Raw genomic sequence first — 19,320 nt, forward strand, 5'->3', positions numbered from 1 at the left:
GGAGAGAGAGAATCTAGTCATGGGTTCTCTGAGCTAAATGGGGCCTCAGACACCATCAAGAAAAACCCAGGGGGGGTGGGGGCAGCTGAGGGGCTCAGTGGATGGAGAGCCAAGCCCAGAGACGGGTTCAAATTTGGCCTCAGACACTGCCTAGCTGTGTGACCCTGGGCAAGTCCCTTAACCCCCCTGCCTAGCCCTTACCATTTTTCTGCCTTGGAACCAAAACACAGTATTGATTCTAAGAGGGAAGGTGAGAGTTTAAAAAAAACATACACACCAAAAACCCGGGACTGAACAAATCTCCTTGTCCACCATCATATTCAACAAAAAGGGCATCAAGGGGGCTCCATGGATAGTGAACCAGGCCTGGGGATGGGAGGTCCTGGGTTCAAATTTGACATCAGATTCCTCCTAGCTCGGTGACTCTAGACAAGTCACTTAACTCCAAATGCCTAGCCTTTACTGCTCTTCTGTTTTAGAAGTGATACTTAGTACCAACTGTAAGACAGAAGGTAAGGGTTTGGGGGGAAATGGAGGGGGGGTCTTCTCACAGTTGGATGAAAGATCTCAGCAGCAATGGGAAACTCACTACGTCTCAAAGCATCCCGTTCCTCTCATGGAGAAGTTATTTTTCCCTGATATCAAACCGAATAACAAACATTTATTGGGTACCTACTATGGGCTAAATTTTGAGGATACAAAGAAATGCCCCCCCAAAAGCCCTTAAGAGGCTCACAGTCTACTGGAGGACACAACACGCAGACAACTAACTTCACACAAGATAAGAGACAGGACGAAGTGGAGGCGATACAAAGAGGAGGTCCTGGTTGGGGCAAGGGTCGGCTTCTGGCAGAAAGCAGAGCAGAAAGAAGGAAGCCAGGAGGCAGCCGAGGGGAGGAGGGAGGATGTTCTAGGCACAGGGGCAGACAGAGAAAAGACCCACGGAATGTCACACACCAAGAGCAGCCACCACAGAGTACATGCCACAGAAGAATAAGCACAAAAAGATGAGAACATTCAACTGCAATCTGCCCTTTTGCACCTTCTACCCGATACTCCTGGGTTCAAATCCTGACCGCTCTTACTGTGGGATCTTGGCCAAATCACTGGCTTTCCTCGCCCCAGTCTGCCACGTGGTAGAAGTGGGGACCCTCTGAGTGCTCCATGTACGAGCCCATGGCAGGGTCCCCTCCACAGCCCCTCGGGCTCCCTGAGCAACCACACGGACTCTCGGAATTTTCCTCCTCAGGAATTGCTTTCAAAGCATTCTTGGCAATCACCTTTGCCCTTTGAGAACAGGTTTCATTTCTGGAAACGGTCAGATGTCACTCAGAGCCAAGGGGCGATCAGAAGGCAGGCGAGCAGCCTGGGAGGTAGCCTGTTTGGCCTGGATTCAACCCAATTCAATAAACGTTGATTCATAGCTGTACTTCGTTCACTGGGGAGAAGGCTGGTCTGAGAGGCAGAAAAATCTTGAGTTCAAGTCCCATCTCAGGGCTGTCCTAAGTGAGTCACTTTACTGTCGGCCTTCCTCATCTCCATGTTGGACTCAGTGACTTCTAAGGTCCATTCTAGCCTCTGATGAACCAGGCCCCTGTGCTAGAGGCTGGAGAACAGCCCCCCCCCCCCAATATTCTTCCTTGTCCTTGAGAAGCTTATGTTTTCCTGGGGAAGGAAACCGAGGCAGAGTGAGCATCAAAGTCATTCCCAGAGAGTCTCGGAAAATCTCAATGCTAGACAAGGCCTTGGAGGCCAATCAGTGCTACTTAGACCCAAGAAACATAAGACTTTGTTCATCCTCCACTCCCAATGCTAACATTTTCTAAAGGCCCTCTTAGGGGATGTAAGGGAGGATCCTTCCTTCCTTCCTTCCTTCCTTCCTTCCTTCCTTCCTTCCTTCCTTCTTTCATTTCCTCCCTCCTTCCTTCCTTCCTTCCTTCCTTCCTTCCTTCCTTCCTTCCTTCCTCCTTTCCTTCCTTCCTTCCTTCCCTCCTTCCTTCCTTCCCTCCTTCCTTCCTTCCTTCCTTCCTTCCTTCCTTCCTTCCTTCCTTCCTTCCTTCCTTCCTTCCTTCCTTCCTTCCTTCCTTCCTTCCTTCCTTCCTTCCTTCCCCTTGTCTGACTACCCTTAAAGTCTAGTGTCTTCCCTTTATTGATTATTTCCTATTTATCCTGCATCAAGCCTGTTTGTCCATAGCTTTTTGCATGTTGTCTTCCTCTTAATACTGGGAGACTGTCTTATGCCTTTCTTGTATCCCTAGCACTTAGCACAGTGCCTGGTGCATAGTAGGCACTAAATAAATATTTATTTCCTTTACTCCACCCCCTCCCCCTTTACTTTCCGTCTTAGAATCAACACTATGTATTGGTTCCAGGGAAGAAGTGTTGTTCAGCTACAAAAAAAGGAAATGGCTTGATAGCATTTGGGTAGAGAATGATCCAGTGAGGATTTTTTGAGAATGGACACAACATGGACCCATTTGTAGAGAGTAGAGAAAAAGACATGGAGAGTAGACACTGAAGCGATGGCCAAGGAAAGATGGCAAAGAATTAAGAGAGTGGAGATGATGACCATAAATGAGAGCAAAAGGATCGATGGAAATGATGGATGAACAACCAGGGGATGACACTCAATCGTAAAAACATGATTCTGTATGTAAGGAAAAATCTCAAAAACTGATGACTATAACTACAGACACCCAAAAGAAGACACGGGAAATGATGCAAATTGAAGTAAGGGGAACCAAGATAAAAACAAACCCACTTATAAGAACAATGTAAATGGAAAGAACAATTCTCAGACAATTGAAATAGAATGTCATATGAAAAATAAACAACCAGAGGCAGCTAGACAGAACAGTGGATAGAGCATCAGGACTGCACTCAGGAGGTCCTGGGTTCAAATCTGGTATCAGGTACTTTCTAGCTGTGTGACCCTGGGCAAATCACTTGATCCTGATTGCTTAACCCTTTCTGCTCTTGTCTTAAAACTGATACTGAAACAGAAGGTAAACATTTTTTGTTTTGTTTTGTTTTATAACCCTTACCTTCTGTCTTAGAATCAATATTGTGCATTGGTTCTAAGGCAGAAGAGTGGTAAGGGCTAGGCAATGGGGATCAAGTGACTTGTCCAGGGTCACACAGCTGGGAAGTGTCTGCGGCCAGATTTGAACCCAGGACCTCCCATCTCTGGGCTTGGCTCTCAATCCACTGACCCACCTAGCTGCTCCCTAAAGTTTAAAATTTAAAAAAACAACAAGTAAAGGACCAAGCTTAGTTTCAAAGAAGTGAAACCTCCCCCTCCCTCTTTTGCAGAAATTGTGGCCTAAGGGGGTGGAAAACTGCATCACAAATAATAATAATAGTAGAGTCCTTTTAAGTTCACAAAGTACTTTCCATCCATCTAATTTAATCATGACAACAATCCTATGAATAAATCATTGACTTAGAGCTTGAAGGGACTTCCTGAGGAAGACCATAGAGTCTTCCCATTTTGCAGAAGAAGGAAGTGAGGCATACAGAGGTGATTGGCCACAATCAGACCCTCTGACCGGAAATGGGCCGCTTTCCTTTGGTGCACGCCGCCTGCTCCATTTTCTGCTTTCTAGGTGGCTGCCCGAGGAGAGGTCCCTGAAAGCATGTGCGCTCACGGCTCATCCAGGAGAGCTTTGTGGGTCAGCTAAGAAGGACAAATGAGGCCTCCCAGTTTAAGAGTGGACTCTCACTGGACTGCATTGGGCGTGTGGCGGGGTTCACTCGGCCCTCTTTTCTCCTCTTCTAGTCGTTCTTTCTTCCTTTTCATTTCTTCATAGTCACACCAACCTCTGTGCTTTTAACCTCCGCTTTCCTTTCAGAAGCCCAGGAGGGCAGGCAAGGAGGAAAGAATAACCCTCAGAGACGGAAGCTGAGAGGCTGCAGAGCGAGCAGGGAAGCCCAGCCCTGTCCATTAGTGAGGACCATTAGGAGGTCGAAGGAAGTGGCTTTTCTCACCCTGGACGCAGTGATAAAAGGATGAGGAGCAAAGAGGGCCACGCAGAGGACAAAGGACCGATTCACTCATGCGTGGAAGAGTCCACACGCGCACACACACACACACACACACACACACACACACACACACCATCTCCTCCAGCCCGACAGAATCTGGCAAAAAGAGGAGAAATTCTCAGCATAAGGCAGTTGGTAGTGTTATGTAAAGACCTAACCCCACAGAAATATCATTTGGATGAGAAAAAGTTAAATTTAGCTAAGTACAGAGTGACTAATACTTACTATGAGGGAGAGGCAGCAGCCCTCTGTTGCCGGGAGTCGACACAGCTGGGTTCTAAAAACTTTTGACAAGTTACCAAGGTCTGGTATACAGAATAACAGATTATGTAATGAGGAGAAAGTCTATTATTACTTGTGGGCAAAAAAGAAAAGAAAAAAAGAAAAACATCCCCAAAAACCAGAAGGTAAGTTTTGGGGGAGATTTCACTTTTTGTTTTTAAACACATCTTGGTGGGGGAAAGAATTGCTTTTTCTTGATAACCCCCCCCCAAAAAAAAACAGTGCCAGAGGCAAGATTTGAACTCAGATCTGGTGAGAATCTAAGTACTGTTCCTCAAGCCACTTCAGCTCTTGGCTCCAACTGGAACACTAATTATTTTCGGTTGGGGGCCTATGACTCAGCGGCGGACATGCAGAGATAACAAGATCTGAGCGTTGGAAGGTCTTCCCCAAAATGATTCCAGATGATCTGGGACCTGGAAACTACCTTTACACCCAGACATCTAGCCAGGGCAAACATAGAAGGGATGTAGACTCCAGGAATTCCGAGGAATCTGAATGAAGCCATTTCCTATATTTCTGATTCTGTCCTCATGGGTTCTTCTCCTCGGCATCGTTTCCCAGAACTGCTAGGCTATTTTTACTTTTCATTTTTTTCTCCTTAAAACGTTGGGATGAAGTTACAAAATAGAGCAGACGGCCCTGAAAAGCACCACCCAACTCCTATTCTTGGGTGCATGCATCCCAGAAGAAAACCAAAGTCCTATCTGAGTCCAGAGTCCTGAAGGATAAGTTCACACTGACCAAGAAATTAATTTTCCCCGATTAGGCTTGACAGAGAAACAGTAACAGAAACTTTAACAAAATGTAAAAGTTTTCTCTGCAAAAAGTTCAGAACAGCCTGTCTGTCCTCAAGTTCCTCCCAAAGGTCTGCTACAAAGTCAGGGCCACCGCCGTAGAAAACAGGTCTCCCAGAGAGAGAAGAGACTTTTATCAGTGCCATGAGAACCATCAAATAATCATTTAGCATTTATTAAGCACCTACTATGTTCCAGGCACTGTAGAAGCCCTGGAGATTAAAAAAAAAAAGCCATTCTGTACCCTCAAAGAGCTTCCATTCCAATGGAAAGCCCCAGAGAAGGCTAGGATGATCACAGGCGCAGATAACCCGAAGCGAAAAAAGGTCCGCAGAGATCAGAATCCAAACAGATCATCAGAACAGGAGACAACTGCATAAGGGATAAATGGAAAGTCCTATTCTCTGGTTCAAAAAAAATCAAAGGTACAAAAAAATGAGAGCGACTTCCAGGAGAGTTTCTCTAAAAAGATCTGGGGGTTTGAGGGGTACTGTATGCGACATAATACTTATGGCAGTGTCTTTGTAGCCCAAAAGAACTAGAAACCAAGTAGATAGATGCTCATTGATTAGGGATGGCTAATCATTGTGATACAGGAATATCATGGAATCTTACTGGCTGCTAAGAAACAACATAAAGGGGAATTGGGAAAGCCTAGATTCAGAGCCAACACTTCCTATCTGTGTGACCCTGGGCAAGTCACTTGACCATTGCCTATCCCTTACTGCTCTTCTGCCTTGGAACCAATATTTAATATTGATTCTAAGATGGAAAATGAGGGTTTAAAAAAAAAAGCCTAACTCACCACTTGGGATTTCCAGGCAGAGGGGTGATGTGAACCTAGAAGGAGCTGTAAGGAAGATGAGTTAGGTCGGGGCATCCAGGATGGTCTGGAAGGGAAGAGAATTGACATGGGAAGACCCAGGATGGTATGGAAGGGAAGAGAATTGACATGGGAAGACACAGCTATCTCTACGATAAGGGTTGCAGGGTACTGGGTGACGGGAAGCCTGCTCTAGGACAGGGGCGAGAGGAACAGCGGAGGGGGAGTGTGAGATACTATCCAGAGACCCAATCCACTGGAAGTGGTGACAGCTTGGAGAGGCAAGGAGAGAGAGAGAAGCAGAGCATCTAACACGCCAGTCTCAGGCACAAGAGACACGGTGAATCTGCTGCTTCCGAGAAATAACACAGTGAGGAGGTGGAAGAGGTTTGGGGGGAAAGATCACAAGCCCAGTCTGGAGCATGTGGAATCTGAGGCGTTAGCGCGATATCCAGATGGAGAAGCTGCCATAAACAACTGATAAATTCAATCAATCAACATGTGTCTTTAAAATATGTTTATTTAGTTTGTTAAATCTTTCCCAAGGGCATTAAAAAAAGTTTTTTTAACATTCATTTTTTAAAATTTTGAGTTTCAAATGCTCTTCCTCCTTCTTGGACCTCCTTCACCCCCTGAGAAGGCAAGCAAAATGACATTGATTATGCATGTGAAGTCATGCTAAACCTATTTCTATATTAGCCATTCAACTTGCATTTTTTTTAACCCATATCTTTTGTCTTAGCATATCAAGTGTTGGTTCCAAAGCAAAAGAGTGGTAAGGGTTAGGCAATGGGGGTTAAGTGACTTGTCCAGGGTCACCCAGCTAGAAAGTGTCTGAGGCCAGATTTGAACCCAGATCCTCCCAACTCCAGGTCTGGAACCCTCTCCACCTAGCTGCCCCAACATTCAGTCGTTATTCATTAAATACCCACTATGTGCCAGGCACAATGCTAAATGCTAGGGATAGAAGGGCAGTAACTGTACCCTCGCTCTTGGAGTATGCATTCTAATGGAAGAGACCATGTTTAAGTAACTTTGTCCATACAAGGTCTAGACAAAGGAAATGGAAGCCAATTTTTCATGGAGGTGAAGGGATGGAGAGGATGACCAAAAAAACATCCTGGAAGACAAGGAGGTTGAGCTGTCTCAAAGGAAGACAGGCAGAGAAGGGAAAGAACATTCCAGGAGTGGCAGGCCACCTCATGCAAAGGCCTGGAGATGGGAAATAAAGCATTTTATTCTAGGAACCAAAACTAGGACAGTCTAGCTGGACCTCAGAGTCGGTGGAAGGGAATGGATGGGAAAAGAGTCCAGAGAGTGGGAAAGAGCCAGGCTGTGGCGAGTCAGACAGAACTTCTCTGTGTTCCTAGAAGTAATCGGGAGCCACTGGAGCTCCGTGAGGGAGGGAGGACACGGTCACTAAATATACTTTTATACCAAATAAAGACAAAGTCGTTCAAAGGGAAGAGAACACTAGTAAATACAGAGAGGCGGAAGACGACCCCGGCGGGGCAGAGACACAGATCTTAAGGAGTCGTCTGCTGAGAGGCTGCCAAGGAGGAGGATGCCAAGAGGGCAGAGATCCCAGAAAGGGGACGGTCCTGAAGTCCAGATCCATAAGTCAATCACGGGCTTTCTTTTCTGGGCCAGAGAATAAAGAACAGAATAAACCAGCTATAAAAGGGGATAAGAAGAGCGTGACACCAGGGCTGGCTCCTCTGCGTGAGGGGCAACGGCCCAGAGGAGAAGAACCTGGGAGAAGGGGCAGGACAAAGAAGCAATCCTGGGAAGGGGACATGGTGGGCTTGCCCTCCCTCCCCCCGCAGGGCGCCAGGCGGGCACGGCCTGGGTCCCAGCAGCTGAGAGCAGGCGACATCCCCCAAGTTAGACTTCATCCACTTTGCTGTCAACACAGCGGCGCCATGGTAATGATTGAAAATATTTACATACCGCACCACTGATTGGTTGTTTAGACCATCTGGCTACTGGATGCGGTAAGGACTGTCAAACACATGTCCCTTCTAGAAACACTGTGACTTAGCACCAACATCAAGTCTTGGCTCCAGGGACCAGCATCACTCAAAAAATCTATCCCTCGGCTCTCTCTCTGTGCCCTGGAAAAGAAGGCAAGCCATCTTCCTAGGGGCACACAAAAGTGAGCCGTGGGCAAGAGCTGGAGGTCCTGGGTTCAAATCTAGCCTTGGACACATCCTAGCTGTGTGACCCTGGGCAAGTCACTTCACCCCCACTGCCCAGCCCTTACCAATATGTAGTATTGATTCCAAGACTGAAGGTACAGGTTTAAATTTTTCTTTTTTTTTTTTTTATTAAAACCCTTACCTTCTGTCTTGGAGTCAGTACTGTGTATTGGCTCCAAGGCAGAAGAGTGGTAAGGGCTAGGCAATGGGGGTCAAGTGACTTGCCCAGGATCACACAGCTAGGAAGTGGCTGAGGCCGGATTTGAACCCAGGACCTCCCGTCTCTAGGCCTGGTTCTCAATCCACTGAGCCACCCAGCTGCCCCCTAAATTTTTCTTTTTTTAAATGAAGACATGAGCCATGTCAACGCTGCCATGGAACCATAGTCCAGTGACCCCATGCTCTTATCATTAGTGATGACAGCTATTGCTTCTTATCAAGCACTTCCTCTTTGGGAGGCTCAAGGGCTCTACAAGGAATCTCTTAGCTCAATGAGCCCCAGAGCCCTGGTTTGGTGACAACTCAAGATGTCTCTAATTATCTCAAGGGGATGCTGGGGAATCCCTGGAAGGAAATTCATCGTGCCACTTTAATTTGAAAAATGCAGACGGTGTATCATTGGAAACGTTAGATAGTGAATAAACATTCATAAAGCACCTACTGTGTGCCTGCCAGGCACTGTGCTAAGTACTGGATACAGAGAGAGGCAAAAAGCCATTTCCTGTGAAATGAACGTATGGTCCCAAACAGCTAGGCATGAAGCTACAGGAATACACACCAAGGATCTGTGATTTTCTTCACTGGGGAGACATTCCCCCCTGACAAAGCCTAATGAGAGACATCCTAGGCAGGAGGTTCATTGAGTTGCCCATTAATATCACTGCCGGAAAGTATCAGAGGCTAGACTCAGAACTGAAAGGGGCCTCCCAATTTGGCAAATTCAACTCTCTCATTTTAAAAATTAATTTTGTTTCTGAATTTAACAGACACTAAATAAGACATACATTTGCCTGTATGGAGGACAGGGGGAAAAAAAGAGGATTTTACAAGAAACTTCCATTCCCACTATTAAGTACAGCTGGCTTTTCTTTTGAAGGATATACTAAGACCAACCTGGAACTTTTTATTATTTTTTTTAGCATTCTTTTAAACAAAATTTTTCAGTTCTAAATTCTGTCCCTCTACCACTACAAAGGAAGAAGAGAAGGAATACACGTCAATTATACGAGTGAAATCATGCAAAACATGTTTCCCTGTTGCAAAAAAAGAAAAAAAAGGGGAAAAAATTATACTTCAAACCACCCTCCAACTTCATCAGTTTTCTCTCTGGATGTCAAAATGGAACTTTCAAAGCTGTCCCACTTAACAGTCCTCCCTTTTTCTCTTTTCTGTTAAGAAAAAATCCCTTAATGACACTCTTCTCATTCTTTTCTTTTTTCAATTCTATCCCTCGTCTCTTTGCCCTCCCACCTTGGAGAAAAGGAAGAAAGGAAGAAAAGGAAGAGGAAGAGGAAAACATCTGCCTTCTTTTGGAACCTGAGGCCACAGACTCTCTTCATTTCACAGATGAGGAAACCGGATGTAAAGTGATTTGGCCCAGGTGACACAGGTGGCATCCGAGGCAGCCCCCCAAGACTCTGCCATTTGTGCTGCAGCCTGGGAATATTCCTGACTTCACAGGCATCCCCCAGACTCCTTCTTGCATTCACATTTAGCACAGGTAGTAAATAGGAGAGCTGGGATTTGAACCCAGTTCCTTTGCCTCCAAATTTTTTAAAAGTGGGGACCCCAAAGAAAAAAAAATCCAATTGGCTTTTTTTCTCTAAAATCGCCACTTTCTTAGTGGGAGGCATCCGTTCCCACCCATGGCGGACGCCCACATCAGCTGCCCCACCAACACAGCTCGGAAAGTTATGTCAGCTTTCTGACACCGGTGAGTCAAAAGGAAAGTAATCACTCAGGTCTCTGCCTGTCCTGGGGATCGGCACGTTTGAACCACTCTGATGAAACGTTTCGAGGGGAGCACCTCAAACCACACTTGGCTTTTTCCTTTACAAAACAACAACCCCAGACGATGGCACTGCTTATGGAGGTCCTTCTGCACCTCTTCCCTGTTGTTAAAAGCTACGCCATCCCCGATGCATCATCAGTGCCATTCTGTGATGTGAAGAACAACTCAGTCAATAAGCATTTATTAAATGCCTTGGGAATACAGGGGAAAAAAAGAAGCTTCTCTCTTAGCTACCTCTCCAGACCAATTTCCTATTTTCTTCCTTTTTTATTTATTTATTTATTTTTATTTAAACCCTTACCTTCCGTCTTGGAGTCAATACTGTGTATTGGCTCCAAGGCAGAAGAGTGGTAAGGGCTAGGCAATGGGGGTCAAGTGACTTGCCCAGGGTCACACAGCTGGGAAGTGTCTGAGGCCACATTTGAACCCAGGACCTCCCATTTCTGGACCTGACTCTCAATCCACTGAGCCAACGAGCTGCCCCCTCTTCCTTTTTTATTTTTAACCTTTATTTTCTGTCTTTGGAACAATGCTAAGACAAAAGGGTAAGGCTGGACAACTGGGTTGCCCAGTCCCACAGGTAGGAAGTATCTGAGGCCAGATTTGAACCCAGGACCTCCCATCCTGGCTCTCTGTCTACTGTAGCATTTAACTGCCCCCCCCCCCATTTCATATTATTTGCCTCCATTCATTCTCCCTTCTTTTTTTCCCTTTAAACCCTCACCTTCCATCTTATACTCAGTACTGTGTATGGGTTCTAAGGCAGAAGAGTGGTCAGGGCTAGGCAATGGGGGTTAAGTGACTTGCCCAGGGTCACACAGCTGGGAAGTGTCTGAGGCCACATTTGAACCCAGGACCTCCCATTTCTGGACCTGACTCTCAATCCACTGAGCCAACGAGCTGCCCTCACGCATTCTCCTTTCTACTGCCAACTAGCAAGATAGATGAAATCTTCTCCCTCCTCCTTCCCACCTCCACACCTTTATACAAAGCGGTCATCCATGCCGGGATCCCCATCTCTGGCTAAGAGACTCACAATTCAGGCCTCCACCTCCCACTCCAAACCTCTCCTCCTCGCCAGCCCAGCCAAGGCGGCTGATACTGACCTCTTGTGCGGCTGCCAAACAACCGCCTGCTTCGCACCTGTCGGTCAAAGGTTTTGGGGTACGAGGTTGTCTAGGCTGCCGGCCTGGCTTCGGCCGGCGTATAAGGAGCTCGGCTGCCACTGGGCTCCAAAGCCTTCAGCGGGGCTCCCAGAGAGTCCAGCAGCAGCAGGGCAGGCCTCACAATCCCCAAGGAAATGGGGGCCCCCAGAGATTAACTGGGAATGAGGCCAGGTCACTCCACGCTCCTGTCGACTAGACTTCTGGCCGTGGGGCCAGCCTGAAATGCCTTCTCTCCTCTGCTCTGCCTACTGAGCCACCAGCTCCTTTAAGTCCCAATGAAAAAGTCACTTTCTGTCTCCAGGACAGCTTCCCCAGATCTTCTTAATGCCACCCCCTCCCTATTTACTCTTTGAGGGTCCCCGTCAGCCAGAGCCATCCCTGAGGGCAGGGGCTGTCTTTTATCTCTTTTTTCTATCCCTAGTGTTAGCACATAGTAGACTTCAGGGCAGCTAGGCTGTGTGACCCTGGGCAAGTCACTTCACCCCCACTGCCCAGCCCTTACCACGCTTCTACCTTGGAACCAATACACAGTATGGATTCTAAAACAGAAAGGAAGAGTTTTAAACAAAAAATAAAAAATAAGGGGGCTGCTGGGTAGCTCAGTGGATTGAGAACCAGGCCTAGAAGCGGGAGGTCCTGGGTTCCAATCTGACCTCAGACACTTCCTAGCTGTGTGACCCTGGGCAAGTCACTTAACTCCCATGGCCTAACCCTCACGGCTCTTCTGCCTTGGAACTGATACACAGTGTTGATTCCAAGATGGAAGGTGAGGGTTTAAAAAAAATAATAATTTTTAAATAAATAAATACCAGGCATGTTAGCATCTGGGAAGTATGACTGATGCATGGATAGTGCATTACCAGACACATGGTCAGACCTCTTGATGGTCACTGTATGGAAAGGGACAGTCTTGCGTGGCTCGGACTACACTCATTGGCAAAGCGCGGATTGGATTAATTTCCACCTCTTTGATCTCGTCAGTGTCGATTCAACCAATGTTAAAGCCGATGTCATGTTGATCCGCATTCCTAAAGCCTTCAGTAACTACTGGGGAACTAGCGCCGTACTCTCTCTTACAAGCTCCCTTACTTGTACTCTTCCTCTCTCGCTCTTCCCCTCCTCTCCTCTTTCCCTCTTGCTTCACTGGATCTCTTTCACAGTTGCTTCCTATTGCTATAGGGGTCACCTATAGTGACTCCCCACTTTTTTAGCGACGTTGTCACCCCCAGTGCCTCCTACTGATGCTCAGACTCCCTTGTCTATAGGAGGCACCAAGGAGTTGAGGCTCCCCCTTTCCTAGCGACACAGTCGCCCCCAGTGCCCCCTATTGCTATAGGGGTCACCAAGGAGTTGTGACTCCCCCCTTTTTTAGCGACGTTGTCACCCCCAGTGCCTCCCACTGATGCTCAGACTCCCTTGTCTATAAGGAGGCACCAAGGAGTTGAGGCTCCCCCTTTCCTAGCGATGCGGTCACCCCCAGTGCCCCCTATTGCTATAGGGGTCACCTATAGTGACTCCCCCCTTTTTTAGCGACGTTGTCACCCCCAGTGCCTCCCACTGATGCTCAGACTCCCTTGTCTATAGGAGGCACCAAGGAGTTGAGGCTCCCCCTTTCCTAGCGACACAGTCGCCCCCAGTGCCCCCTATTGCTATAGGGGTCACCAAGGAGTTGTGACTCCCCACTTTTTTAGCGACGTTGTCACCCCCAGTGCCTCCTACTAATGCTCAGACTCCCTTGTCTATAGGAGGCACCAAGGAGTTGAGGCTCCCCCTTTCCTAGCGATGCGGTCACCCCCAGTGCCCCCTATTGCTATAGGGGTCACCTATAGTGACTCCCCACTTTTTTAGCGACGTTGTCACCCCCAGTGCCTCCTACTGATGCTCAGACTCCCTTGTCTATAGGAGGCACCAAGGAGTTGAGGCTCCCCCTTTCCTAGCGACGCAGTTGCCCCCAGTGCCCCCTATTGCTATAGGGGTCACCAAGGAGTTGTGACTCCCCCCTTTTTCCAGCGACGCGGTCGCCCCCAAAACAGACTCTCTCCTCTCTAGGAATATCAAGGAGTTGGTACTCCCCACCTATTCTCTCATTCCTCCTATTTCACGTTACTCCCCATGTGTTTCTACTTTTGCCTTTGAGTCATTATTATTCTCCGTTTCCTTAGCCTCCTCTCTCCACCTCAGGTTATTACCCACCGATAAATAATATAGGACTCCCGTGGGGGGGTCGCTATAACAAAAAATAAAAAAATGGGCTTAGACTAAAGAAATGAGGGCAAATAGTAGGCTTCACGAAGCAGGGAATGATCTAAAAAGAGTGGAAAGGGAGGAAGGGCCCAGCGTGGACAGCCCTTAAAAGTCCATTTTATTTATTTTAAAACTCCTACCTTCTGCCTTAGAATTAATACTGTGTGTTGGTTCTAAGGCAGAAGAGCTGCCCAGTTGCCCCTATAGTCCATTTTACAAGTCACAAAGAATCCCTGGAGTTTATTGAGTAAAAGGACGACATGGCACCCAAGGGAGGGGAAAGGCTTCATTTTTGTCTGGCACACAGGGGGCAATTGAGAAATGCTTGGTGGATTGGGTGATTTGCTGAGCCAAAACTGGGGCACAGCATCCCCAACGCTAAGAACCCCTTTTTAAATGGCTTAAACATCTGGGCCCTGGGCGAGGAGGGTGAAGGGTCCCCCCACAGGAGTTGGAAAGTCTGGGTGTCTTTGCACCCCCTCCCCACCTAAGTGGCCCCAGAAATGGCAGACAAGACGAGCATGGGGCTGCTTCCCCGCTCCCTCCGGGCCCCCCTTCTCAGCTGAGTCTCTGGTGCAAGAACATTCAGTTACTGCTCAGTTTTTATTGTGGGAAAAACTCTCACGCGGTGTACGGTGTGGCGTGTTTGTTTAATTCACATGATGATTTCCCTGAAAAGCACTTCCCGAGCCCTGGTGTTTTGAGGTGGAAAACCGCGGCCTGGCTTTCCATCCTGGAACCCAACACTCCGAGAATCCAGGAGGGATGCCTAGCATGAGATGCTGTCCAGAGACGAAGGGTGCAGACAGTTGGAATCCTTCCTGAAGGCCCCTCTCTTTGGCAGGGAGACGAAGAACCCCTAACCCATTGGAGGTTCATTTCCACGGTCATAGGTCTGGGGTAGGATGGGATCTTAGGGATCATTTACTTTGATTCCCCCCTTTTGTAGAGCAGAAAGCTGAGGCTCACAGAAAGTCAGCCAAGAGGTAGTTGGGGGGAGGGGGGAGCAGGACCCCCCTGATGGCCAAGGCACAAGAAAAAGGTAACTGTCCAAAGGCAGAATGGGCTGGGTTCCTTCTCTTTGGTGGTCTTCAAACAGACCAAATGGAGGGAAAGCTGCCCCTACATCACTTATTCTTTCTCAGCCTCAATCTCCTCAAATGTCAAGTAGGAATAATGATCATAAGGGGCAGCTGATTTGCTGAGCCAAAACCTGTCGGTCCCCCCAGGGCACAGGGTCCCCAACTCAAAAAAACATTTTTTAAGTGGCCTACATCTCTGGGCCACCTTATTTTTACAATTGAGAGCCAGGTCCTGGGTTCAAATCTGCACTCTGACACTTCCTAACTGTGTGACCCTGGGCAAGTCACTTGACCCCCATTGCGGAGCGGGTCTACTCTTCTGTGTAGGAACCAATACACAAGTGTTAATTCTGAGTCTGAAGGTAAGGGTTTAGGAAGAGGGGAAAAAAAGGAATAATGAGCACAGCATCTACCTCTCAGCGAGGCTGGGAGGTTCAAAGGAGATTATCAATCAGTATTTATTACTGTGGTAGAATTCACTCCCCAAGGCTTGTCTGACCCACCTCTTCTTACCCAGCATCCCATTCACCCAGCGTGAAGGCACGTGACCACGTGTGTGGGAGGGATGGAGGATAAGACAAGCCTCGGGGAGTGAATTCTGTCTACACATCAGGCACCTACTGGGGGCCAAGCACTGGGCCAGCAATTAGGGACCCAAAGACCCCAGATAATCTTTGCCTTCCGGGAGCTTGGAGTCTATCCAAAGAGAGGGCACGTAGGTGTGAGAATAAATGCAAGCGGCCCCACCTCGAGGTGTGAGACCCACGTGGTCACAAGAAGGCGGAGCTTTTGGTCCCAGAAACTCTTCCCAGCCTATGGAGCAAGACCAAGAAGGATGGAGTTGTCCATTGTGGGGGAATGAAAAAAAGATCCTATAAGAAGTGCCTGCAATGTCCAGGGCTAGAAGGGCCATCCCGGAAGGTCGCCGTCTCTCTCTACAGCCCCCAAGCTCCAGGAGGGGAGGAGGCTGCATTTGCTCAGCTTGGTATCTCCCCCACCCCATCCTACCACCCAGGACGCAGCAGAGCACTGGGCTAGACACACACACACACACAAAAACCCAGGTTCTGAGGAGACCATGGGCAGGAGACTAAGAACTACTGCTGAAATCCAGTCAAAGGAGAGGAGGAGGGTGTCACCCCCCACCCCCGCAGTCCATAATGGGGGAAACCTCTTTAAAAAAAAAAAAACTTATCTTCTGTCTTAATATCAATTCTAAGTCAGAAGAACAGTAAGGACTAGGCAATGGGGGTTAAGTGACTTGCCCAGGATCACACAGCTAGGAATAGTCCCCAGCCAGATCTTTTTCTTTTCTTCTTATTTTTTCTTTTTAATCCTTTCTCCTGTGAGCTGTGGGATAGTCTGGCTACTCCTAGCAAAGCTCTGCTGGACCTGAGACAAGATGATCCAAAAATAAAGACTCCCTTGTGTCCCCCAACTGTCCTGTTTCTAATTACAGCACTCAGGTGGGGGTGGTCTGCAAGGGAGGATCAGGAGCAGAGGAGGAGGACCCATGCTTCATGGTTCAGTCTTCTCTCCACAGCCAAGGACAAAAGTCCTGAACGCACATCCTCTCTCTGTCTCTCTCCCTCTCTGGTCGGGAAGATCAGACACAAATAACTGAACCACCCCAGGGACTCGAAATCAGCATCTTCTTCAGCTCATCCCCCAGGCTGGCTTGCTGTGGCAATCTGGGTAAATTATTCAATTTAGGAGCCTCAGTTTCCTCCTCTGAGGGGGCTGAACTAGATGTCTTCTATGATCTCGTAAGAAAAGCTGTTCTGCCCTCCAGTTTGACACACCCCTGCACCAATCTCTAAGGAAGATCCATTTTATGATCCCCAACAAGACAATATAAGGAAGAATCCAGGACTCTAGAAAGGTGGCCTGATCTGATGTTTCCACAAAGACTAATCATCCTCAAAAAGCCATGAGTTTGCTCTCAAAATGCCTACAATGGTCCCCAAACACAACCAGCCAAGAGCTATCTTACCCCAAAGAAGTGAGGCATATTTGAGAGAGTTCTTTCCCCTAACAACTAATATTAATTTGTAATCCACCCCCACCAGATTTCAATTCGTGTTCCTCCTACCTGATTTTAATTTGTGCCACCCACCTAATTTCATTTGCCCACACTTCATTTGTCTTCTTTATTCACTCACCTGATTTCATTTGCCCCCCTTATTTGTTTCCACTTACACACACCTGATTCCAATGCCCCACCTGATTTCACTTGTGTCCCCAATTTGTTCCCCTTACCCACACCTGATTTCAGTGCCCCTACCTGATTTCACTTGGGTCCCCCCTTTGTTCCCCTTACCCACACCTGATTTCATTTGCTCCCCCTTATTTGTTTTCCCTTATACACACCTGATTTCACTTGGGTCCCCAATTTGTTCCCTTTACCCACACCTGATTTCAGTGCCCCCACCTGATTTCACTTGGGTCCCCCTTATTTGTTTCCCCTTATATACACCTGATTTCAATGCTCCCCACCTGATTTCACTTGTGCCCCCTATTTGTTCCCCTTACCCACACCTGATTTCAGTGCCCCTACCTGATTTCACTTGGGTCCCCCCTTTGTTCCCCTTACCCACACCTGATTTCATTTGCTCCCCCTTATTTGTTTTCCCTTATACACACCTGATTTCACTTGGGTCCCCAATTTGTTCCCCTTACCCACACCTGATTTCAGTGCCCCAACCTGATTTCATTTGCTCCCCCTTATTTGTTTCCCCTTATACACACCTGATTTCACTTGGGTCCCCCATTTGTTCCCCATACCCACACCTGATTTCAGTGCCCCCACCTGATTTCACTTGGGTCCCCAATTTGTTCCCCTTACCCACACCTGATTTCAGTGCCCCTACCTGATTTCACTTGGGTCCCCCCTTTGTTCCCCTTACCCACACCTGATTTCATTTGCTCCCCCTTATTTGTTTTCCCTTATACACACCTGATTTCACTTGGGTCCCCAATTTGTTCCCCTTACCCACACCTGATTTCAGTGCCCCCACCTGATTTCACTTGGGTCCCCCTTATTTGTTTCCCCTTATATACACCTGATTTCAATGCTCCCCACCTGATTTCACTTGTGCCCCCTATTTGTTCCCCTTACCCACACCTGATTTCATTTGCTCCCCCTTATTTGTTTTCCCTTATACACACCTGATTTCACTTGGGTCCCCAATTTGTTCCCTTTACCCACACCTGATTTCAGTGCCCCCACCTGATTTCATTTGCTCCCCCTTATTTGTTTCCCCTTATACACACCTAATTTCAATGCCCCCCACCTGATTTCACTTGTGTCCCCCACTTTGTTCCCCTTACACACACCTGACTTCAATGCCCCCACCTGCTTTCCCTCCAAAGAAGGCGTAGGCACCTGCCCAAACACATGGCTGCCTTCCCAGCTGCTCCACAGACAAAGCTGGTAACTGGCATCTGCTCTTTTGGAAGGTATTATTTCTATTTCCATCAACTTGGGAGAAAATGACAGCTTTAAAAGGGCAAACTGAGCCATCAGACTCAAAAAGGCCCACATGCGAGAGACACAGACACACATTTTTCAAACTCGGGCAATTCAGCACCAACTAAGAAGTCCACCCAATGGGGGAACAGAAGAGGGGCAAGTGTCAACTGTCCAAAGCTCAGAGGTCAGGGGACTGACCAGGTGATGTCAACCTCTCTCTGAGACAGGCACAGTCAGTGCCTCCAACACTTATCAATCATGGAAGCTAAAACTAGAAAGGAGTCTGGAGAGTGGTCCATCCAACTCTCATTCTTTTTCTAAAGACCCTTCCCTTCTATCTTAGTATCAATCCTAAAACAGAAGAGCAGTAAGGGCTAGGCAATGGGGTTAAGTGACTTGTCCAGGGTCAACACAAGCTAGGAAGTATCTGAGGGCAGATTTGAATCCAGTTCCTTCCAATTCCAGGCCTGGAGCTCTATCCTCTGAGGGTAGAGGAAAGAAAATATAAAAGAAGAGGAAGAGAGAAAAGATGAGGAAAAAAAAGATGAGCAGAATATAAACTCCATGAGAGCAGGAATATTTTTTCCTTTTGTCTCCATTTCCCCAGTGATCAGAACATACATGGTAGGTGCTTAATAATCCTTTTTGCATTGGATTGGAAGAGAGACAGTATGCCAGGACAATATGAGATCTGAACTGAAAGTAAAAAGCTTTCTAGTCTTAGCACCACAATTAATTAACTAAGTTAGCTGGCCCCATCCAAGTGACTGTTCCCCTTTGGACTTCCCATTCTCCTCTGCAATAACAGTAGTAATAGACATGAAGTCAAGAAGTTCAGTACTCAATCCAACCGAGTCGTTGATAGCTCATACTATTTAGGCAAATCCCTTCTTTTTCTCAAAACCCACAAACATCTTGTCTGTAAAATGAACATGTGAAGGCTGGACTAAATGACCTAAATGAACCAAGACATGATGACAAGGAGCAAGTTCAAGTGAGAGGATCCCAAACTCCATGCAACTTCCTCTCTTCAATTTGGAACCTTTGAGTCATTAAAAAAAAAAAAAGCTGGAAACAGTGGGAAGGAGGGGGTAGGGGAGTTAAGCTGCCTTGACAAATCTTCTACAAGAATCCATAAAAAAGGAAAAAGAAGGATGAGAACAATCATTAGAGTGTTACTTGGAATCAGGAAGACTTGAAT

General features: G+C 47.3%; 1 protein-coding gene across 12 annotated transcripts in view; it reads right to left on the minus strand.

The window, feature by feature from the left end:
- Positions 1–19,320, minus strand: part of PITPNM2 (phosphatidylinositol transfer protein membrane associated 2) — a 280,414-nt gene that overhangs the window by 237,833 nt on the left and 23,261 nt on the right. Inside the window, exon 1 of one of the 12 annotated variants that reach the window (XM_056821842.1) lies at positions 4,270–5,600. The exons of 10 other annotated variants lie outside the window; for them this stretch is intronic. The gene's annotated coding sequence lies outside the window, so the exon portion shown is untranslated. Of the gene's footprint in view, positions 1–4,269; positions 5,601–19,320 lie in introns of those variants that run through there. One more of the 12 variants, XM_056821845.1, reaches the window with a different exon arrangement.

Source organism: Monodelphis domestica, chromosome 3 (assembly GCF_027887165.1).
Source record: "Monodelphis domestica isolate mMonDom1 chromosome 3, mMonDom1.pri, whole genome shotgun sequence".
Classification (NCBI taxonomy): Eukaryota; Metazoa; Chordata; class Mammalia; order Didelphimorphia; family Didelphidae; genus Monodelphis; species Monodelphis domestica.